Source organism: Equus quagga, chromosome 14 (genome assembly GCF_021613505.1).
Source record: "Equus quagga isolate Etosha38 chromosome 14, UCLA_HA_Equagga_1.0, whole genome shotgun sequence".
Lineage (NCBI taxonomy): Eukaryota > Metazoa > Chordata > Mammalia > Perissodactyla > Equidae > Equus > Equus quagga.
Window position 1 is genome coordinate 92044494 of NC_060280.1, and position 7104 is coordinate 92051597.

Consider the following 7104-nt stretch of genomic DNA (forward strand, 5'->3'; position numbering starts at 1 on the left):
TCTGATGTATAACATGGTGACTATGATTGATAACACTGTATTGTATAATCGACATTTGCCAAGAGAGTAGAATTTGAATGTACCCACCAAAAAAAAAAAAAGGTAAATATGTGAGGTGATGGATGTGTTAATTCAATGGAGGAATGCTTTCACAATTATATGCATATCAAATCACCGCATTGTACACTTTAAATAACTTACAATTTTATTTGTCAATTATATCTCAAAAAAGCCGAAAAATGAGGCTGGCCCCCTGGCTGAGTGGTTAAGTTTGTGTGCTCCACTTCAGTGGCCTGGGGGTTACCGGTTCAGATCCTGGGTGTGGAGCTACACATCGCTCATCAAGCCACGCTGTGGTGGCGTCCCACATAGAAGAACTAGAATGACCTACAACCTGGATATACAACCATGTACTGCAGCTTTGGGGAGAAAAAGAAAAAAAAAAAAAAGACAAGGATTGGCAACAGATGTTAGCTCAGAGCAAATCTTCCTCACCAAAAAGCAGACTTAAAAAAAAAAAAGGCATCATGTTTTCAGGTTTCATCTACATTGTAGCATTTGTCAGTACTTCACTTCTTTTCATGGCTAAACAATATTCCATTCATTGTATGGACATACCACATTTGTTTATCCATTCATCAGTAGATGGGCATTTGATTGGCTATTCCAAATTATGCTGTTCTGAACTTTTGTGTACAAGAATTTGCTGGACACGTGTTTTCATTTGTCTTGGGTAGGTACCTGGAGGACCACTCTATAGATGCCTTTTAATTCAGCTTCCCAGATGTCCTGGGGGCTGACCTGATTGGCGCTTCCCCGTTTGATCTCTACATGGCTCTTTCCAAAAACCTGGCCGTAAACATGCAGAGCAAGTCCTCTTGTGAGCCGAACTCCATCAGTCTCCTCTGATCTCACTCCTCTTGGTCAGCTCCTGTGAGCTGCTAGCCCCCTCCCCCAGAACCCAGGCTTTCACAGGAACCCCAAGATTTCTTGGCATTAGCTGAGCCCCAATCTCTGGAACCAGAGCGAAGTAGCCTGAACAGCCCAAGAAACTCCAGGGAAAGCCCACCCAACTCTGTTAGTCATGAGTGATGGTCACCAAATATTCCCAGTGCCCTTGCTTCTGAGCACATGGCAGGGCTGTTCTTTCCCGGCCCCTCGTGGTTGGGTAGGGCCTCGTGACTTGTTCTGGCCAAGGAGCGGTGAGCAGAAATACTCTGTCATTTCCAGGCCAGATTATTTGATTGCTGGTGCAAGGCACCCCAGAGATTTCCTTCTTCTGCGACAGTGACCTGAAATATTCTAGATAGTGGCTGCTTCCTCGCCTGGGTTGTGGAGTGAGGCACGTGGGAAAGAACCCCTACATGACCTGCTTTGGATACGTCCTGGGAGCAAGAAATTAATTTCATATGGTTTTAGGCCCCCAAACCTCTGGGGTTACTTGTTACAGCAGCATCATCTAATTTATCCTGATTGATACACCCACCCATCCACACCGTGGCTTCTGGGTCCAGCCAAGGGTTCCATGTTCGTTTCTGGGGCTGCCATAACAAAGGACCACAGATTGGGGGACTCAAACAACAGAAATTTATCATCTCTTAGTTCTGGAGGCTAGAAGTCCGAGATCAAAGTGTCAACAGCGTTGGTTCCTTCTGAGGGCTGTGAGGGAGAATCTGTTCCACATCTCTCGCCCAGCTTCTGGTGGCCTCAGGGACTCCTTGACTTTGTAAATGGCGTTCTTCCTGTGTCTTCGCCTCATCTTCCCTCTGTGTATCTGTCTCTGTGTCCGAATTTCCCCATTTTATAAGGACGTCAGTCACAGTGGCCTAGGACCCACCCTAATGGATCCTAAATTTGACTGAATCACCTGTTTAAAGACCCTACCTCCAAACAGAGTCACAATCTGAGGTGGGCTGGGGGTTAGGACTTCAATATAGGAAGTTGGGAGGGAGACTCAGTTCATCTCATAACAGGCTCCATTCCAACTACAAGATGCCAGGGGTCCCAGCCTGCTCAAGGTCAGTTAGAGAAGGTAGAGAGGTTGATGCCAGCCTAAGTAGGTGAAGGGACTTAGGGCATCTTAGGGGACGGCTCTAGTGACCGCGGGGGCTCCTTTTAGGTCTATGGAGGACTTCTTTCCTGAGGATCAAGTGTTGCCCCCAGGTCAGCATCCTAGAACGGAAAACCCCACAAATCAACTACCTGAGGAAATAGCATAGGGTGGTGGGTAAGCTTACGAACGTGAGTCCCGGCTCCACCTCTGAACAACTGTGTAACTTAACCTCTTCTCTGAGCCTCAGTTTCCTCTTCTATAAAATGGGATAGTAATAACATTTTCTCCATAGAGCTACCGTGAGAATTCTTGCGTGCTTAAGGAAAAGGGGAAATGACGTGGTTTCAAGATTCCTAGAGAGTGGGAGACATCTCAGGCATCTTTGCCTTATCTTCAGAGCTTGATTTCATTCAACAAACATTGATTGAGCATCTACTATGAGCCAGGGGCTCTTCTAGACAAGGTTTCTCAAGTGATGGAACTTATATCTGAGCGTGTCTCAGAGACAGATGATAAATAAGTGAGAGTGATTTAAAGGGAAGGGAAGAGGGGGCGGGTGGGGGGTGGGAAGCTGCTTGAGGGTCTGAAGAGGCGCCGTTTGAGAACAGACTTATTCAGCTACACAGAGTGAAGAGCAAAGAGCTTCAAGGTAGGAATCGACGGAGAGTTTGAGGAACAGAAAGAACGCTGTGCAATTGCAGCAGCGACGGGGGGGTGGATCAGAAGGCAGTTAGGATGGAGACATCGACACGGGGCAAACCGGGGCTGGGTATTCAGCTTAATGTGCCCCTGAAAACCTAGAGATCTGGAGGGGCAGGGGTGTGGGGGTTCGAAGGGGAAGGCGGTGAGGGGGCCTCAGCAGCACCTCGGACAGCACCCTTCGCTGTCCGTGGTTCTGACATCCTGAGACCGGGTGCCTCAGAACAGAAAGGTTGATTCGACCATGGGGACACAGGAGATCAAGTTTCCCACCCTTGAGGCGCTGACCTTCCAGGTACGAATAGTCAGAACGTCAGTCATGACTAATTAATCGTCCTAGTAACAAACGTAATTTCTTCAGGGTCTCCTATTGGCTCAGTCGATGTACCTGGGAGGGAGTTGTGACAGGCAAAATTATGTCCACCCCCCTCCAAATACGCCCATGTCCGAATTCCCGGGACCTGTGAACGTGTCAGTTTACATGGTAAAAGGGACTTTGCAGATGTGATTACACTGAGGATCTTGAGATGGGAGATGACCCCGGATCATCCAGGTGGGTCCAACGTCATCACAAAGATCCTCATAAGAGGGAGGCAGAAGGGTCGGAGTCAGAGTCAGAGAAGGAGATGGATGATGAAAGCAGAGGTCGGAGAGATGCAGTGTGAGGAAGCTTCAGCCCAGGGGGACCCAGTTCGGACTTCTGAACCTCAGACTTGTAAGACAATCGATGAGTATTGTTGTTGTTTTTTTTTTTTTAAAGATTTTATTTTTTCCTTTTTCTCCCCAAAGCCCCCCAATACATAGTTGTATATTCTTCGTTGTGGGTCCTTCTAGTTGTAGGATGTGGCACGCTGCCTCAGCGTGGCTTGATGAGCAGTGCCATGTCCGTGCCCAGGATTCGAACCAACGAAACACTGGGCCTCCTGCAGCGGAGTGCACAGACTTAACCACTCGGCCACGGGGCCAGCCCCCGATGGGTATTGTTTTAAGCCACCAAGTTTGTGGCAATTAGTTACAGAAGCCACAGGAAACTCACACAGGAGCCAAAGCTCAGAAGTACCCGGTCTTTTGCCCACAAAATTCAGGAAGTGGAAGAAATTAGAATTCAAATCAAGTGGTCTGACTGTTGGCCTGTGCTGTTCACTGCCTCATCGTACTGGAAACGTCTTCCCTGGTGTTATGGGATGAACTGTGTCCCCCCTCCCGAGTTCATATGTTGAAGTTCCAATCCCCACGCAACGGACTGAAGGTTTGTGTTCCCTGCAAAAATACATACGTTGAAATCCTAACCCCCAATTTGATGGCATCAGCGGGGTGGGAGGTATTCAGGTCATGAGAGTGGAGCCCTCATGAATGGGATTAGTGCCTTTATAAGAGAGAGCCCAGAGAGCTCTCTTGCCCTCTTTCTGCCAAGTGAGGGTACAAGCAGAAGTAGCAGTCTGTAATCCTGAAAATGGCCTTCTCCAGAACCTGGCTGCACTAGGACCCTCATCTCAGACTCCTGGCCTGCAGAAGTGTGAAAAATAAATTTCTGTTGTTTATAAGCCACCATTCTTTCTTTCCTTTTTTTTTTTTTTTTTTTTGAGGAAGATTAGCCCTGAGCTAACCTCTGCCACCAATCCTCCTCTTTTTGCTGAGGAAGACTGGCCCTGAGCTAACATCCGTGCCCATCCTCCTCTATTTTATATGTAGGATGCCTGCCACAGCATGTCTTGCTGAGTGGTGCGTAGGTCTGTGCCAGGGATCTGAACCAGCGAACCCCCAGCCGCCAAAGCAGAATGTGTGAATTTAACCGCTGTGCCACTGGGCCAGCCCACCCACCATTCTTTAGTACCTTGTTATAGTAGCTCGAATGGACTAAGACATCCCAGTAAGGCAGAATGTGACTGTCTTTGGAGATGGGTCTTAAAGAGGTAACTAAGTTAAAATGAGGTCATTCGGGTAGGTCCTAATCCAATAGGACTGGTGTCCTTACAAGAAGAGATTGGGGCTGGCCCAGTGGCGCAGCGGTTAAGTTCGCATGTTCTACTTCTCAGCAGCCCGGGGTTTGCTGGTTCGGATCCTGGGTGCAGACATGGCACCGCTTGGCAAAAGCCATGCTGTGGCAGGTGTCCCACATATAAAGTAGAGGAAGATGGGCATGGATGTTAGCTCAGGGCCAGTCTTCCTCAGCAAAAAGAGGAGGATTGGCAGTAGTTAGCTCAGGGCTTATCTGCCTCAAAAAAAAAAAAAAAAAGAAGAAGAAGAAGAAGAAGAAGAGACTAGGACACAGGCACACAGAGGGAGGCCATGTGAGGACACAGGGAGAAGACAGCTGTCTACAAGCCAAGGAGGGAGGGCTCAGAAGGAACCAACCCTACCGACACCTTGAACTCTGACTTCCAAGCCTCCAGAACTGCAATAAATGTAGTTTAAGCTGCCCAGCCCGTGGTACTCTGTCACAGCTGCCCCAGAAAACCGCTGTACTGGGGGACTCTGGGAAGTTCCAGCCCTCTCCAGCTTCACCTGAGCCCCCTTTGCAGAGTGGAGCTCCCAAATCCAGAGTCACCAGAATTAGGGTCCTCAACCCATCACCAGCTGGCTCAAGGTGTGGGGCTATTCCAAGGTGAGGAGGGGAGGCTCAGAAGAGAGTGTAGAGACAGGACCTACCCGGCCCCCGGGCTGTTCTTACCCATTACATCCTCTCTGGATAACTTCATCCATCCCCATCGCATCAACCTCCGCCCCTGGCCTGACACGTCCAGACTTGTTCCTGGCACAAATGTCTCTCTCAGGTTCCCATCTCAAATGTCCAGAGTCCCCACCATCTGCCCCCAGCTGGTCCCTCTGGCTCCTCAAACTCAATGAGTCCAAAATGGAGCCCAGCATCTTCCCTGCGCCTGCTCCTTTCTCCTCATCCCATCTCAGTAAAGACGTCCCTCCCTATGCTAAGGTCCCTTGTTCTCCTTGGCGTCCCCTCCCGTGTCCCCGACTGTGCGTCCATCTCCACGTTCTGCCAAATTTTCCTGTGAAGGTTCCTTGGGCACTGTCCCATCCTCACCATCTGTGTCTGCCACCCTGATTCAGGCCCCCTCAGCCCTCGCTGGTCTCTGGTCTCGAGCTTTGCCCACTGCCACCCACCCCCTTCCAGGAACACAGATCCATTCTCTCCTCTGCTCAAAGCTTTTCCCAGGCTGCCCGCGTGCACTGCTGGTGGGAATGTAAGGCGGTGCGGCCGCTGTGGCAAACAGTATGGCGGCTCCTCAAAAAAGTTAAACCTAGAATTACCATATGACTCAGTAATCCCATTTCTGGGTACAGACCCAAAGGAATTGAGAGCAGGGAGTCAAACAAGTACATGTATGGCGGGTTCACAGCAGCATCATTCACAACAGCCTAAAGGTGGAAGCAACCCAAGCGTCCACTGATGGATGAATGGATGAGCAAATGTGGTCCATCCACACAACGGAATATTAATCAGCCTTAAAGAGGAAGAACTCTGACACCTGCACCAACATGGGTGAACCCTGAGGACACGATGCTCGGTGAATAATCACAAAAGGACAAATCCTATATGATTCCACTTCCAGGAAGTCCCTAGTCATCAAACTCACAGAGACAGAAAGTAAGATGGTGCGGCCAGGGGCTGGGGATGGGGATGGGGAGGTAGCATTTAATGGGGACAAAGTTTCAGTTTGGGAAGATGAGAAAGTTCTGGAGACGGAGGGTGGGGGCGGTTGCGTAACAACGAGCATGTATTTAGCGCCACTGAACTGGACACTTAAAACGGTTAAAATGGTCAATTTTCTGTCGTGTATATTTTACAATAACACTAAAAAAGAACCTTCAGGGCTCCCCATTGCTCTCAGGATAGTCTTGTGCATGAGTTCACCCTTTGGTCCCCATTCCGGGTCCAGCATTTGGCGGGGGCAGTGACCTGGAGACCCACCAGGCCTGCACCCACAGTAGGGGCTCCGGCTGGGGGCCTCCAGGGGCCCGGGCCCAGTCAGAACCCAGCAATAGCAACACCTGATGAGGCACGAACTGTCAGCAGCCCCACTTCACAGACGAAGCAACTGAGGCTCAGAGAGGTTCAGGCACGAGCCTGAGGCCACCAGCAAGAGGCCAGACTGGGGTTTCACACCAGGCCGTCTGCTGTCACAGTCTAAGCTCCTAACTGACACACCAGGACAGTGAGAGTGAGGGGACAGTAGGGACAGGCTCCTGCTGTGTGACCTCAGCTGAGCACACAGTAGGGGCAATGCGTGGGAGCCTCTGAGAGTAACATTCTTGGCCCTGTGCATGCGTGTACGTGTGCATGTGTAGATGGGGTGTCCTTCGGGAACTGGGCTTGGTAGTGCACCCAGTAGGGG